At 42.8% G+C, this 16,877-nt stretch overlaps 1 long non-coding RNA gene across 1 annotated transcript; it reads left to right on the forward strand.

Annotated features, from left to right (window-relative positions):
* Positions 1-1,092: 1,092 nt before the first annotated feature.
* Positions 1,093-16,574, forward strand: LOC121377096. Its single transcript, XR_005958579.1, has 3 exons — positions 1,093-1,336; positions 4,708-4,771; positions 16,216-16,574. It is a non-coding gene; the product is annotated as an uncharacterized LOC121377096 (long non-coding RNA).
* The last annotated feature ends 303 nt before the right edge of the window (positions 16,575-16,877 follow it).

Here is a 16,877-nt window from a genome sequence, read left to right on the forward strand (position 1 = left end):
CTTCTTTATAGTTAGGGTTTGGTTTTATAGATTGTGGTGAGGTTTCCTCTTTATAGTTAGGGTTTGGTTTTATAGATTGTGGTGAGGTTCCTTCTTTATTGTTAGGGTTTGGTTTTATAGATTGTGGTGAGGTTCCTTCTTTATAGTTAGGGTTTGGTTTTATAGATTGTGGTGAGGTTCCTTCTTTATTGTTAGGGTTTGGTTTGATAGATTGTGGTGAGGTTCCTTCTTTATAGTTAGGGTTTGGTTTGATAGATTGTGGTGAGGTTCCCTCTTTATAGTGAGGGTTTGGTTTGATAGATATGGTGAGGTTCCCTCTTTATTGTTAGGGTTTGGTTTGATAGATTGTGGTGAGGTTCCCTCTTTATAGTTAGGGTTTGGTTTGATAGATTGTGGTGAGGTTCCCTCTTTATTGTTAGGGTTAGTTTCAAAGTTAGGGTTTGGTTTGATAGATTGTGGTGAGGTTCCCTCTTTATAGTTAGGGTTAGTTTCAAAGTTAGGGTTTGGTTTGATAGATTGTGGTGAGGTTCCCTCTTTATAGTTAGGGTTTGGTGTGATAGATTGTGGTGAGGTTCCCTCTTTATATTTAGGGTTTGGTTTGATAGATTGTGGTGAGGTTCCCTCTTTATTGTTAGGGTTTGGTTTGATAGATTATCTTTATAAATGTATCAATATAATTGGGGAGGGCGGGATGTAGCCCAGTGGTAAAGTGTTCACTTGATGCGCGGTCGGTCTGGGATTGATCCCCGTCGGTGGGCTCATTGGGCTATTTCTGATTCCAGCCAGTGCACCACAACTGGTATATCAAAGGCATGTGCTTTCCTGTCTGTGGGAAAGTGCATATAAGAGATTCCTCACTGCATTAGGAAAAAGTAGCAAGTTTCCTCTGTTGACTATGAGTAAGAATTACCAAATGTTTGACATCCAACAGCCGATGATTAATTAATGAATATGCTCTAGTGGTGTCATTAAACAAAGCAAACCTCTTCTTCAGTATAATTGGGTGGGAGGAGTAACAGGTGGAAATCTTTCCAATGTGTGTGCTGTAGTGGTGTATAACAAAACAAAAAACTTTTTGTTTTTACCAGAAGATGCTGAAGTGCCGACTAGTGCTGAAAGTGAAGCTGACAGGAACCGCCGTATTCTGAGGTTGACCTGTGACACGCTGAGGTCACAGATTGAGTCGATGGAGTCGAGGATGGACTCTGAGATTAAACGGCTACAGCAGTGTGTCGAGTTGTCGGCGGAGGCCACATCGGCGGAGATAGACAGGAGGGCGGAGGAACTGATTGCACGCTTCACACTGGGAGTCAGACTAGAACAGACGGAGGCGCTGGTAATTTCTTCATGTTATAATCACCATCAGTTTGATAATAACTGGTAACTTGTGTATTATCCTCTATATATTACCCCAGCAGGCACTCATAACGGGGAAAATAAAAATCATAATTTCCCACTGAGAAATTATCATGCATTGGTTTAACGTACACTACTGTTGGACGATTTGACGCCAACAAACCAATCATCTTGTCGGTACTAAATATGACGTCATCATAATTTGACACTGCACACACAATGATGTCACATAGTTTAAAACATTTGCGTTTACGTCTTTCTGTTTTCAGTGTTAAACTTGTAATAAAATGGTAGTTTAATGCAATTCATTACAGATTCGTTTTACACAATATATAGAACTTTGGGTTTTGAAAATTATCTGTGAACTGTGAATAAAATACAAAGTTAAAGCAATACCCAGAACAGTAAAGTAGTTTACGTCATTTCTATATACACTGACTTCTATATACACTGACGTGTAGCCGATGTAGACTATATCGAAAATAAAGGCTTTAAAAAAATAATAAAAATAGCTGGGGTTATAAATAGAATAACAAATTCAGCTGGTAACTTGTGTATTATCCTCTATATATGCATCACCCAGCAGTAAAGCTCTCACTTGATAGGTAAATTCAGCTGGTAACTTGTGTATTATCCTCTATATGTGCATCACCCAGCAGTAAAGCTCTCACTTGATAGGTAAATTCAGCTGGTAACTGGTGTATTATCCTCTATATATGCATCACCCAGCAGTAAAGCTCTCACTTGATAGGTAAATTCAGCTGGTAACTTGTGTATTATCCTCTATATATGCATCACCCAGCAGTAAAGCTCTCACTTGATAGGTAAATTCAGCTGGTAACTTGTGTATTATCCTCTATATCTGCATCACCCAGCAGTAAAGCTCTCACTTGATAGGTAAATTCAGCTGGTAACTTGTGTATTATCCTCTATATATGCATCACCCAGCAGTAAAGCTCTCACTTGATAGGTAGATTCAGCTGGTAACTTGTGTATTATCCTCTATATGTGCATCACCCAGCAGTAAAGCTCTCACTTGATAGGTAAATTCAGCTGGTAACTTGTGTATTATCCTCTATATGTGCATCACCCAGCAGTAAAGCTCTCACTTGATAGGTAAATTCAGCTGGTAACTGGTGTATTATCCTCTATATATGCATCACCCAGCAGTAAAGCTCTCACTTGATAGGTAAATTCAGCTGGTAACTGGTGTATTATCCTCTATATATGCATCACCCAGCAGTAAAGCTCTCACTTGATAGGTAGTCAGTCTGGGATCGATGCTTGTCGGTGGGCCCATTGGGCTATTTCTTGTTCCAGCCAGTGCACCACGACTGCTAAATCAAAGGTCGTGGTATGTGTTATCCTGTCTGTGGGATGGTGCATTTAAAAGATCTCTTGCTTCTAATGGACAAAAAAAATAGTGTGTTTCCTCTCTAAGACTATATGTCAAAATTACCAAATGTTTGACATCCAATAACCGATGATTATTAAATCAGTGTACACTAGTGGTGTCGTTAAAAAATACTCTTTTTTTTTTTTTCAATTTAGGGGCCCCATCGCAGAAACCTCATTATATACTGCTGGGGTAATAAATGATTTAATAAAATAATAATTGAACAGAAAACATTAAAAGAGTGTCTTGAGTTGCTGCTATTGTAATGGAAAGGAAAGGAAATGATTTATTTAACAACACACTCAACACATTTTATTTACGGTTATATGGTGTCGGACATATGATTAAAGACCACACAGATATTGAGGGAGATAACCCGCTGTCGCCACTTCATGGGCTACTCTTTTTTTTTCAATTAGCAGCAAGGGATCTTTTATATGCACCATCCCATAGACAGGATAGCACATACCACTGCCTTTGATGTACCAGTCGTGGTGCGCTGGCTGGAGCGAAAAATAGCCCAATGGGCCCACTGACGGGGATCGACCCCAACCCGACCACGCATCAAGCGAGTGATATACCACTGGGCTACATCTCGCCCTCTATTGTAAAATAAGTTGAAATGAAATGCTTGGCCTAATGGTCAGTCTAGATTTTACATTTAAAGATACTTCTACATACCATACAAAAAAATGTAGAAGAAGAAATAATAGCCACATACAAACACTAGGACAATCAGAAACAAATTGGATTTACAGACACTAATAAGTTGAAACATTTAATGTAAAGTGAAACCTTCAGTACATAACTTAACCTCTAAACCAGAAATAGTCCCGAGTGTGTCTGGTTTAGAGTATACATGTCTGGTTTAGACGATTTTCGCTGTATTTAATAGGTAATTTTAGAAGTTAAATAGGCTCCAAACGCACCTTAATTTTAATTTATTATCCACCTAAAATATGGTTAGCTTGCTACTTGCTTGAAAAGAAGCTGCTTTAACCCCAGCCAGCCCCTGTGTTTGAATATCATTGTACTGGTTCAGTGTGTGATAGTCAAAAGTTACTTTTGTCATTATGTGCAAGCTCTTCATCTCCGTCCCTCCCTCCCCCTCTCTCTCTCTCTCTCTCTCTCTCTCTCTCTCTCTCTCTCTCTCTCTCCATCTCCCTCTCCCTCTCCTTCTCTCTGTCTGTCTCTCTCTCTCTCTCTCTGTCTCACCTCTCTCTCCCTTCCCCCTCTCTCTCTCTCTGTCTCTCTCCCTCTCTCTCTCTCCCCTCCCTCCCTCTGTCTCCTCTCTCTCTCCTCTCTCTCTGTCTCTCTCCCACTCTCTCTCCCCTCCCTCTCTCTCATCTTTCTCTCTCTCTCCCACCCCGACACCGGCGTCGTGGCAGGCCATCGGTCTACAGGCTGGTAGGTACTGGGTTCGGATCCCAGTCGAGGCATGGAATTTTTAATCCAGATACCGACTCGAAACCCTGAGTGAGTGCTCCGCAAGGCTCAATGGGTAGGTGTAAACCACTTGCACCGACCAGTGATCCATAACTGGTTCACCAAAGGCCATGGTTTGTGCTTTCCTGCCTGTGGGAAGCGCAAATAAAAGATCCCTTGCTGCCTGTCGTAAAAAGAGTAGCCTATGTGGCGACAGCGGGTTTCCTCTGAAAATAGTGTCAGAATGACCATATGTTTGACGTCCAATAGCCGATGATAAGATAAAAAATCAATGTGCTCTAGTGACGTCGTTAAATAAAACAAACTTTACTTTACTCTCCCACCCCCTCTCTCCCTCTCTCTCCCTCCCTCTCTTCCCCCTCCCTCTCTTCACCTCCCTCTCTTCACCTCCCTCTCTCTTCCTCTCCCTCTCTCTCTCCCCCCTCTCTCTCTGTCTGTCTCTCTCTAAATAGGTGTAGTGTAAAATGTGCTGACTTGTCACTAAACATATATTCCTTTCCTTTTTTTAGAGGCTGTTGAAAGATGGTTACTTGGGAGACTGATTACATAACCAGCATGGATCTCTTTAGTCTGGTAAAGTATTTACTCACTCGTAGTATACACAGACAACATGTCCTATATCCTAGCAGAGGCGGCTCAGTGGTAAATCGCTCGTAGTATACACGGACATCATGTCCTATAGCCTAGTAGAGGCGGCCCAGTGGTAAATCGCTCGTAGTATACACGGACATCATGTCCTGTAGCCTAGTAGAGGCGGCCCAGTGGTAAATCGCTCGTAGTATACACGGACATCATGTCCTGTAGCCTAGTAGAGGCGGCCCAGCGGTAAATCGCTCGTAGTATACACGGACATCATGTCCTGTAGCCTAGTAGAGGCGGCCCAGCGGTAAATCGCTCGTAGTATACACGGACATCATGTCCTGTAGCCTAGTAGAGGCGGCCCAGCGGTAAATCGCTCGTAGTATACACGGACAACATGTCCTGTAGCCTAGTAGAGGCGGCCCAGTGGTAAATCGCTCGTAGTATACACGGACATCATGTCCTGTAGCCTAGTAGAGGCGGCCCAGTGGTAAATCGCTCGTAGTATACACGGACATCATGTCCTGTAGCCTAGTAGAGGCGGCCCAGTGGTAAATCTGTCCTATAGCCTAGTAGAGGCGGCCCAGTGGTAAATCGCTCGTAGTATACACGGACATCATGTCCTATATCCTAGTAGAGGCGGCCCAGTGGTAAATCGCTCGTAGTATACACAGACATGTCCTATATCCTAGTAGAGGCGGCCCAGTGGTAAATCGCTTGTAGTATACACGGACATCATGTCCTATATCCTAGTAGAGGCGGCCCAGTGGTAAATCGCTTGTAGTATACACGGACATCATGTCCTATAGCCTAGTAGAGGCGGCCCAGTGGTAAATCTGTCCTTTATCCTAATAGAGGCGGCCCAGCGGTAAATCGCTCGTAGTATACACAGACATCATGTCCTATATCCTAGTAGAAGCGGCCCAGTGGTAAATCGCTCGTAGTATACACAGACATCATGTCCTATATCCTAGTAGAGGCGGCCCAGTGGTAAATCGCTCGTAGTATACACAGACATCATGTCCTATATCCTAGTAGAGGCGGCCCAGTGGTAAATCGCTCGTAGTATACACGGACATCATGTCCTATAGCCTAGTAGAGGCGGCCCAGTGGTAAATCTGTCCTTTATCCTAGTAGAGGCGGCCCAGCGGTAAATCGCTCATAGTATACACAGACATCATGTCCTATATCCTAGTAGAAGCGGCCCAGTGGTAAATCGCTCGTAGTATACACAGACATCATGTCCTATATCCTAGTAGAGGCGGCCCAGTGGTAAATCGCTCGTAGTATACACAGACATCATGTCCTATATCCTAGTAGAGGCGGCCCAGTGGTAAATCTGTCCTATAGCCTAGTAGAGGCGGCCCAGCGGTAAATCGCTCGTAGTATACACAGACATCATGTCCTATATCCTAGTAGAGGCGGCCCAGTGGTAAATCGCTCGTAGTATACACGGACATCATGTCCTATAGCCTAGTAGAGGCGGCCCAGTGGTAAATCTGTCCTTTATCCTAGTAGAGGCGGCCCAGCGGTAAATCGCTCGTAGTATACACAGACATCATGTCCTATATCCTAGTAGAAGCGGCCCAGTGGTAAATCGCTCGTAGTATACACAGACATCATGTCCTATATCCTAGTAGAGGCGGCCCAGTGGTAAATCGCTCGTAGTATACACAGACATCATGTCCTATATCCTAGTAGAGGCGGCCCAGTGGTAAATCTGTCCTATAGCCTAGTAGAGGCGGCCCAGCGGTAAATCGCTCGTAGTATACACAGACATCATGTCCTATATCCTAGTAGAGGCGGCCCAGTGGTAAATCGCTCGTAGTATACACGGACATCATGTCCTATAGCCTAGTAGAGGCGGCCCAGTGGTAAATCTGTCCTATAGCCTAGTAGAGGCGGCCCAGTGGTAAATCGCTCGTAGTATACACAGACATCATGTCCTATAGCCTAGTAGAGGCGGCCCAGTGGTAAATCTGTCCTATAGCCTAGTAGAGGCGGCCCAGTGGTAAATCGCTCGTAGTATACACGGACATCATGTCCTATATCCTAGTAGAGGCGGCCCAGCGCTAAATCGCTCGTAGTATACACAGACATCATGTCCTATATCCTAGTAGAAGCGGCCCAGTGGTAAATCGCTCGTAGTATACACAGACATCATGTCCTATATCCTAGTAGAGGCGGCCCAGTGGTAAATCGCTCACCTGATGCGTGGTCGGTCTAGGATCGATCACCAAAGGTGGCCCATTGGGCTATTTCTTGTTTCAGCCACTACTCCACAACTGGTATATCAAAGGCTGTGGTATATACTATTTCTTTTCAATATTACTTGTCCTCAAAACAAGTACATTCCCCCCCCCCCCCCCCCCCACGCAAGTGGACTGGTCCGAGCATCCCAACAGATAATGAGATGGCCTAAATCTTCTACAGTATGCTCCCTTGTAGTTCCAGTCATGTGACTATAGCTTCCTTCTTTTTCTCTTCACTATACTGGTCGGATGTGTTTTCTTTTGGCTCTGTTCTTGGAGTCAGATTTGGGGTTTTTTATGTGATATTATTGTTGATAATTGACAGATTCGTTTCTGTCTTTGTTGTAATTGTTTCTAGTTGTGTATTATTTTGGCGTAAACACTTTTTTCAAGTGTGTTTTTACTTCCAAAATTGTTGTTACCGGTGAACGTTGCGTGGTCGCCATTTGCAAAGATGGCGGCCATGTTACCGGTTATGTGTTAATGGTTTATTATTATTTCTCTTTGTAGAAATTCTATCATGTCAGATACTAGTATGTGCCGACAACGTTCTTGTGCTCGCTGTCGGAAGTTCCTATCACATGATGATCCTCATGAGCTTTGTCCTTCATGCTGGGTTCCTTGTTCGACAGAGACGAGATGCGATGTTTGTCCGACTTGGAGTTTGGAAGTTACTTGTCCTCTAGGGCTAAGAAGGCGGGGTCTGCTGCACAGTCCATAGCCAACTCGGTGGCCGATGCTTTGAAGTTGATGTTGCCAGCCATGTTAAGGAGACCTTGGCAGCGATGTCAGTGGCAGACAGGGTGGATCCACAACCTGAGGTGGAGGGGCCCAACCCTCCCTCTTCTGTGACGGCAGTTCCAACTACTAAATCGGGATCTACGACTCCACGGAAGTCTCCGGCAGCGTCCAAACATTCATCACGGGTGCCTGCGGGATCCAGTGTACAGGCCGAGAAGGGTACATCGACGTCGAAGCGGATATCATCTTCTGATGGCCGGTCTGATCCATTCTTGAAGGTGCGGGCGCACTGGTCCATGGGTTACTGTGCCAGCCGTAGTTGAAGTCATTCACCACGGACTCCATCGGTTCACCCACGGCCGTCGGCTGATGCGGTCTCTACAGTTTCCAGATGGGACTGCCCACGGTCTGGTTCTCCAGTATCCTCAAGGGACTGTCCATGGTCCGGTGCTACAACGGCCTATGATCTACCAGACAGACGTGCCTGTTCTCGAGTTCTCCGAGATTTTCCAGATGAGGGATTGCCTAGTGGTTGTTTATGACTTGCTTCCGTCGCTACCTCATCCACCGGCTCCATCCAAGAAGGGACCAGTGCCGATGATTTCTACAGACGTGCTTCCGGAGGATGTCGTCATTCGTTCTTTGGCAGCAGGAACCTTGGTGACAGATGTGGCCTCGGTCTTGGACAAGACGTTTCTTGACACAGCGTCTTTCGTTGCTTTTCCACACTGGTCAACTCGAGCTTATCCAGTGTTTAACTTGCCGTTTCAGGATATGGCTCTGGTGCTTGATGATGATGTCCAGCGTTTGGGAAAATCTTCCTTGGTAGAGTTGACAGATCGGCAAGCCGTGACTATGGATACGGCTCAACGGCGCTGTTTGTACCTTTTATCGTACTTGGACGTCTTTTTAGCGGTAATGGCTACCCAAGTGAAGGACTCCAGGTGTTACTCCTTGTTCCAACAGTCAGCCCAGATGTTGGCATACTTGACGTCGTCTATCACATCCATGTCAACGATGATTACGCACCATAGACGACAAGCCTTCTTGAAGAAATCAACATTAGATTCACAACTGCAAGAAGGAACTGTTAGTGCAGCCATGGTCTTCCTCTAAATTATTTGCGGGCAAGGTGTCTGATGTCGTCACCGCCAACGAGAAAGATCAACAATCTACGGCAACTGTGAAGGCTTTACAGCTGATGATTACGCTGTAAACCAACAAGCGCAAGAACACTTTTACGACTCAACCTGCCTTCAAGCGCTGGAGAGGTTCCTTTTGCCAGAGGGAAGCCTTTCCGACGTTGATGCCAACCAGCAGATTTTGGATAGCTTCGGCTACCAAGACCTTTGCCCCCCCCCCTCACTTTGACACAGATCAACGATTTTCAATTGACACTTCCGGTGTCTGTTACACCGGTCGAAAGGACTATTGTCGGAGTCCGACTACGCCAGTTTTGGAAGACATGGGAGACATTGTGCGACGATCAGTACGTCACCACAGTCCTAAGATATGGATATCGCCTGCTATTGTCTGTCGACCCTCCCTTAACACGTACGCCCCGAGAGCGTCTGCACTCCGCCGCACATGTACGGGTTCTACAACATTCCGTCAACAAGCTCTTGGAGAAGGGGGCCGTTCATAGCATTCCACTGTCAGACCTCATGCCAGGATTTTATTCCGACATATTTCTGGTGCCCAAGAAAGACTCGGTGGACTTACGGATGATCCACAACATGGCTTTTTTCAACAAACATTATCTCCAGTCTCCACCATCGTTCAAGATGTTGACAGTCAGAGATGTCATTGCTGTGGTTCATCCAGAAGATTGGCTCACTTCGCTAGACCTGAAGGATGCTTATCTTCATGTACCAATCCATGCCACCTGTCATCGGTACCTGAGATTTATACTGCAAGGAATCCATTACGAATGGACGGTGCTACCCTTCGGGATATCAGTTGATCCATGGCTGTTTATGAGGATCACTACTCCAATATCGCGGGTCCTTCACAGCAAAGGTATTTACTTTTACCCCTACCTGGACGACTGCCTGTTGAAACATCCCAGTCAAGCTCGGCTCGTCCATCATGTCCAGTTTGTCCTGCAGTTCCTACAGTCTGGGGTGGATTGTCAACCACAACAAATCCCGGTTGCAGCCTACACAAGATCTGCAATTCATCGGTGCACGTCTCCGTTCCGATCGGTGTCTTGTACAAGTTCCACTCGACCATTGGATAAAGATCCAGTCCATCATCAGGAAGATGTTGATGGGTTCGATGTCGTTTCAAGAATTGCAAAATCTGCTGGGGCTGTTGACGTCAGTGCAAGACTTGACTCTCAGAGGTCGCCTCCAGCTACGACGGATCCAGATGTTCCTGTATCCTTACATTCTTTACGACAATCCAGCCTTGATGATTCCATTGCTGGTCCAGTCTCCAGTGGTGGCAATGCCAATCGAACGTCTTAGAAGGCATCTCTTTGCGGCTGTTTCAAGCGACTCATCATCTGTTCGCAGATGCGTCACTCGAGGGTTGGGGTGCACAGTTTATCCCAACCGTCATCGCTACAGTTCAACCATCAGCTTCGGGTTTATGTCTCGCCAGTTCCAGATCCAGATGCTTTCGATCTCGATGCTCTCGCCATCAGCTGGGATCAGATGGATGCATACGCTTTTCCACCGCCGATCCTGCTGCCTCGGGTGTTAAGCGGTTTCAACAATACCGATGTCGCCTGTTGCTGATTGCACCCATGTGGCCATCAAGGGTGTGGTTCCCAGATCTAATCAGTCTTGCCGATCAACATCCGTTGCCTCTACCCGAGTGGGACCATCTACTGCAGCACCCCACATCTCGACTCTACCATCCAAATCCACGCTTGTTCCGGCTACACGCGTGGACCTTATTGGCAAAGGTCTGAAGAAGGGTTTTTCTTCACAGTCTACTGCGGCAATTTTGATGGCTCATAGATCATCTACTACAGCGGCCTATAATGTCTGATGGCTGTGTTTTCATAGATGGTGTCTGCGACAACACATTAAGCCTCAGAAGATTCCAGTCCATCGTCTGGCAGACTTCCTGATGTACCTTCGGACATCACTGAAGTTGAAAGGCTTGATGATTGCGGATTACGTCTCGGTCATTGCTACTGTTCGTGATCCGGCTACTGGAACGAAGCTCTCTGTCATCCCTGAAATTCATAAGATGATTAAGAGCTTTAAATTAGAGGATCACGTTCGTCGCTTTCATCCTCCAAAGTGGGATCTGACTTTTAACTCGGGAAAACAGTTTTTCTGTTGGGGTTTGCAACAGCTGCTAGAGTCTTGGAAATTCATGCCTTGGATGTCGACCTTGTTTGATTTCATCATGATCATCAGTCGGTTTCCTTGGGGCTCCTAATGAACTTTGTTGCTGAAAATCCATTTACCTGATCAGCAGCCACGAACGTATGTGGTTCAAGCATTATCGTCTATCCTGGGTCCGGCCGATACTGAAGACTTGGCTTTGTGTCCGGTTTGTGCTTTGTACCACTATATTGAAAGGACTCGCTCGTTTCGACAACACCGTTCGAGATTGTTCCTTTTGTGTCACCAGTCGCATTTAAAAGACATTACTAAGAACACTGTGGCTACGTGGATTGGATTGACTATTCTGTCTGCGTACGAGAAGGAAGGTTTACCTGCTCCCACTGCCTCCAATCTGCATAAACTGCGTGCACTGGCCGCCACCATGTCTTTGCACTGCAACACTCCTATCCAGCACATTATTACTGGCTGTTACTGGGCGATGGACTCCATATTTGCGAATTATTATCTGAGGGACGTCTCCACTGAGAATGTCGAGGGCTTCCATCATCTGGGTCCTGTGGTGGCTGCGCAGACACTGGTTAACACTAGCCATCCTCGTCGCTGTTGAGGGTTGCTGTTGGATTCTAGACTGCACACAAAGATGTCTACCGAATCCACAGGTGAGGATTGCTACGACTTTTTATTCTTTGCACTTTTCACATGCACTGGTGCTGGAATGTTTTGTCTGGATAACATTTGCCTAGCACTTTTCTCGGCCAATTGTTGTCTCACTGAACTAACATGTTTTTGGTGTACTGGACAGAAAACACTCCGGGGCTTGTTCAATTCGGTGTTCTGACGGATGCACCCATACAATGTTGTTGCTTGTTATGTTTTCATAACACTCCAATACGTTGGGAGGTTACCTAATACCTGCATCCCTGGTGGTTCCGATTTCCCGTCATCCGTGTGATGCGCTCGGTGAAACAGGAGAAAACTTAGTGTTATCTCTTTTATAGAGATACTACCTGTCCTCAAGGGTTTATTCCCACCCGTGCCTCCCCGCTTCCCGTCATCTGTGTGATGCGCTCGGTGAAAAAGGAGAAAACTTAGTGTTATCTCTTTTATAGAGATACTACCTGTCCTCAAGGATCTCTTTTATTCCCATTCCCACCCGTGCCTCCCCGCTTCCCGTCATCCGTGTGATGCGCTCGGTGAAAAAGGAGAAAACTTAGTGTTATCTCTTTTATAGAGATACTACCTGTCCTCAAGGGTTTATTCCCACCCGTGCCTCCCCGCTTCTCGTCATCCGTGTGATGCGCTCGGTGAAAAAGGAGAAAACTTAGTGTTATCTCTTTTATAGAGATACTACCTGTCCTCAAGGGTTTATTCCCACCCGTGCCTCCCCGCTTCCCGTCATCCGTGTGATGCGCTCGGTGAAAAAGGAGAAAACTTAGTGTTATCTCTTTTATAGAGATCCTACATGTCCTCAAGGGTTTATTCCCACCCGTGCCTCCCCGCTTCTCGTCATCCGTGTGATGCGCTCAGTGAAAAAGGAGAAAACTTAGTGTTATCCAGATACTACCTGTCCTCAAGGGACCCGTGCCTCCCCGCTTCTCGTCATCCGTGTACTGTAGAAAAAGATTTAGAGATACTACCTGTCCCGAGGGTTTATTCCCACCCGTGCCTCCCCGCTTCCCGTCATCCGTGTGATGCGCTCGGTGAAAAGGGAGAAAACTTAGTGTTATCTCTTTTATAGAGATACTACCTGTCCTCGAGGGTTTATTCCCACCCGTGCCTCCCTGCTTCTCGTCATCCATGTGATGCACTCGGTGAAAAAGGAGAAAACTTAGTGTTATCTCTTTTATAGAGATACTACCTGTCCTCAAGGGTTTATTCCCACCCGTGCCTCCCCGCTTCCCGTCATCCGTGTGATGCGCTCGGTGAAAAAGGAGAAAACTTAGTGTTATCTCTTTTTAGATACTACCTGTCCTCAAGGGTTTATTCCCACCCGTGCCTCCCCGCTTCTCGTCATCCGTGTGATGCGCTCGGTCTTAGTGTTATCTCTTTTATAGAGATACTACCTGTCCTCAAGGGTTTATTCCCACCCGTGCCTCCCCGCTTCTCGTCATCCGTGTGATGCGCTCGGTGAAAAAGGAGAAAACTTAGTGTTATCTCTTTTATAGAGATACTACCTGTCCTCAAGGGTTTATTCCCACCCGTGCCTCCCCGCTTCTCGTCATCCGTGTGATGCACTCGGTGAAAAAGGAGAAAACTTAGTGTTATCTCTTTTATAGAGATACTACCTGTCAAGGGTTTATTCCCACCTGTGCCTCCCCGCTTCTCGTCATCCGTGTGATGCGCTCGGTGAAAAGGGAGGATGCTACAGTCACATGACCAGAACTACAAGGGAGTATACTGTAGAAGATTTAGGCCATCCCATTATCTGTTGGGATGCTCAGACCAGTCCACTTGCGTGGGGGGAAATGCACTTGTTTTGATTACAGGTAATATCTCTATAAAAGAGAAAATACTTAGTTTTCTCCATTCTGTCTGTGAGATGGTTCATATATATATATATATGTAGTAGATATCTTGCTACTAATTGAAAATAGTAGCCCATGGGTTTCCTCTCTAATTATCTGTGTGATTCTTAAACCACATATCCGACACCACATACCCATCATTAAAATGTGATGAGTGTGTTTTATATTGTAGTAAACGCATCTTGTTTATGACTGGAGTTTGCAGTTAGCTCCCTTGGGTACCCTGTGCAGAGTTGATTGTTTTTAATACTTTATACATGTAGGTTAACGTTTGAGTTGATTGTTTTTTAATACTTTATACATGTAGGTTAACGTTTGAGTTGATTGTTTTTTAATACTTTATACATGTAGGTTAACGTTTGAGTTGATTGTTTTTTAATACTTTATACATGTAGGTTAACGTTTGAGTTGATTGTTTTTAATACTTTATACATGTAGGTTAACGTTTGAGTTGATTGTTTTTAATACTTTATACATGTAGGTTAACGTTTGAGTTGATTGTTTTTTAATACTTTATACATGTAGGTTAACGTTTGAGTTGATTGTTTTTAATACTTTATACATGTAGGTTAACGTTTGAGTTGATTGTTTTTTAATACTTTATACATGTAGGTTAACGTTTGAGTTGATTGTTTTTTAATACTTTATACATGTAGGTTAACGTTTGAGTTGATTGTTTTTAATACTTTATACATGTAGGTTAACGTTTGAGTTGATTGTTTTTAATACTTTATACATGTAGGTTAACGTTTGAGTTGATTGTTTTTAATACTTTATACATGTAGGTTAACGTTTGAGTTGATTGTTTTTAATACTTTATACATGTAGGTTAACGTTTGAGTTGATTGTTTTTAATACTTTATACATGTAGGTTAACGTTTGAGTTGATTGTTTTTAAATACTTTATACATGTAGGTTAACGTTTGAGTTGATTGTTTTTTAATACTTTATACATGTAGGTTAACGTTTGAGTTGATTGTTTTTAATACTTTATACATGTAGGTTAACGTTTGAGTTGATTGTTTTTTAATACTTTATACATGTAGGTTAACGTTTGAGTTGATTGTTTTTTAATACTTTATACATGTAGGTTAACGTTTGAGTTGATTGTTTTTAATACTTTATACATGTAGGTTAACGTTTGAGTTGATTGTTTTTTAATACTTTATACATGTAGGTTAACGTTTGAGTTGATTGTTTTTAATACTTTATACATGTAGGTTAACGTTTGAGTTGATTGTTTTTTAATACTTTATACATGTAGGTTAACGTTTGAGTTGATTGTTTTTAATACTTTATACATGTAGGTTAACGTTTGAGTTGATTGTTTTTAATACTTTATACATGTAGGTTAACGTTTGAGTTGCTGTGCAGGCTAATTTTTACAATATGTAATAGTTAAAATTTGTTTTGTTTAATGACACCACTAGAGCACATTGATTTATTAATCATCGGCTATTGCACGTGAAACATTTGGTAATTTTGACAGTGTAGAGAGGAAACCTGCTACATTTTTCCATTAGTAGCAAGGAATCATGTATAAGCACCATCCTATAAACAGGACAGCACATACCATGACCTTTGTTAGATATGAATATATATAATACATTCATGAGCACAGTGGAGGATTCTTGTTATTTCTTTCAAAATTATATTTCGATAGTATGTGGTGGTGCTGGGGTGTCGTTAAACATTAATTCATAATTTGTGTCTACAATTTAGCTCGGTGTTCATGTATCAAATTTCACTTGAGATATAAGCAGGGTTCACACATTTTGTGTGCAGGAGAGAGGCAAAGGCTTGGTATTCATGCATCAACTTTTGCTCGATGAAAGTCTCTGTGTGTTCATAGATGGTGATTGTCTTACCGTAATGTGTTTATGTGTTTGTAGATTGTGGACAGTGTGCTATATTTACGCATCAATTTGAAATTGATGCATGAATTTATTCGTAATTTAAAATTGATGCATGTATTTATTTGTAATTAAAATTGATGCATGCATTTATTTGTAATTTAAAATTGATGCATACATTTATTTGTAATTTGAAATTGATGCATACATTTATTTGTAATTTGAAATTGATGCATGAATTTATTTGCAATTTGAAATTGATGCATGCAATTATTTGTAATTTAAAATTGATGCATTCAATTATTTGTAATTTAAAATTGATGCATTCATTTATTTGTAATTTGAAATTGATGCATACATTTATTTGTAATTGATGCATGCATTTATTTGTAATTTGAAATTGATACATGCATTTATTTGTAATTTGAAATTGATGCATTCATTTATTTGTAATTTGAAATTGATGCATGCATTTATTCGCAATTTGAAATTGATGCATGCAATTATTTGTAATTTGAAATTGATGCATACATTTATTTGTAATTGATGCATGCATTTATTTGAAATTGATGCATGCATTTATTTGTAATTTGAAATTGATGCTTGGTTTTGTGGGGCTGTTATTTATTGATTGATGCATCAGTTTCAAATTGATGTATGAATACAGCACATTGATGATTGAATTTTAAAAATGTCTATTAATATAGATTTTTTAAATTTGGGGTATATAATAATTAATTATATAATTATTTGTAATTTCAGGTGTTGAAACAACTGGAATCACCTTTAATGCAACACACTATCCCATATGGATGGACGCATTGATTACAGACCCTCATATAGCTCATGACTGCAGACAGGCACTGAAATACATGTATACATAATGGCCTGGTAACAACACATTTACATGTCCGACATTTACAAATTCCCTTCATCATTCCTTCACAAACATGCCGATAACTTTATTCATTCATATCACTGTTCTTATCGAACAGATACTTTGTGTGTGTGCCCGAGTAATTTATATGTCACTGTACTAATATTTTATTTCTATATATTTTAATAAAAATGCATGTAATCAAATTGTACGATGCATGACTACATTAAATCGATTTAATCTACATTGTTGTTTTTGTTTAACGAGTTGAAAGAAAATGCCACCAGCTTGACATGTGGGTCTGTTGTATATTAATTTGCCTTTAATAGTCTTGCCTTTAGATATGGGGGCCAAGGACGACCCACCCCCATGTAATATATTGATGTAGCTGATTATGTTATGAATGTAGCTAGAACAGTTCTCTGTAGTAGAGGTGTCAAAGGATTGGACATCAGGTTTTCCAGTGGAAAATAATTTGAGGATAGATGGTAAAAATGTAGCTTGGTGGTACAGTGCTCGCTTGATGTGCGGTCAGTCTGGGATCGAT

The sequence above is a fragment of the Gigantopelta aegis genome, chromosome 7 (genome assembly GCF_016097555.1).
Source record: "Gigantopelta aegis isolate Gae_Host chromosome 7, Gae_host_genome, whole genome shotgun sequence".
NCBI lineage: Eukaryota > Metazoa > Mollusca > Gastropoda > Neomphalida > Peltospiridae > Gigantopelta > Gigantopelta aegis.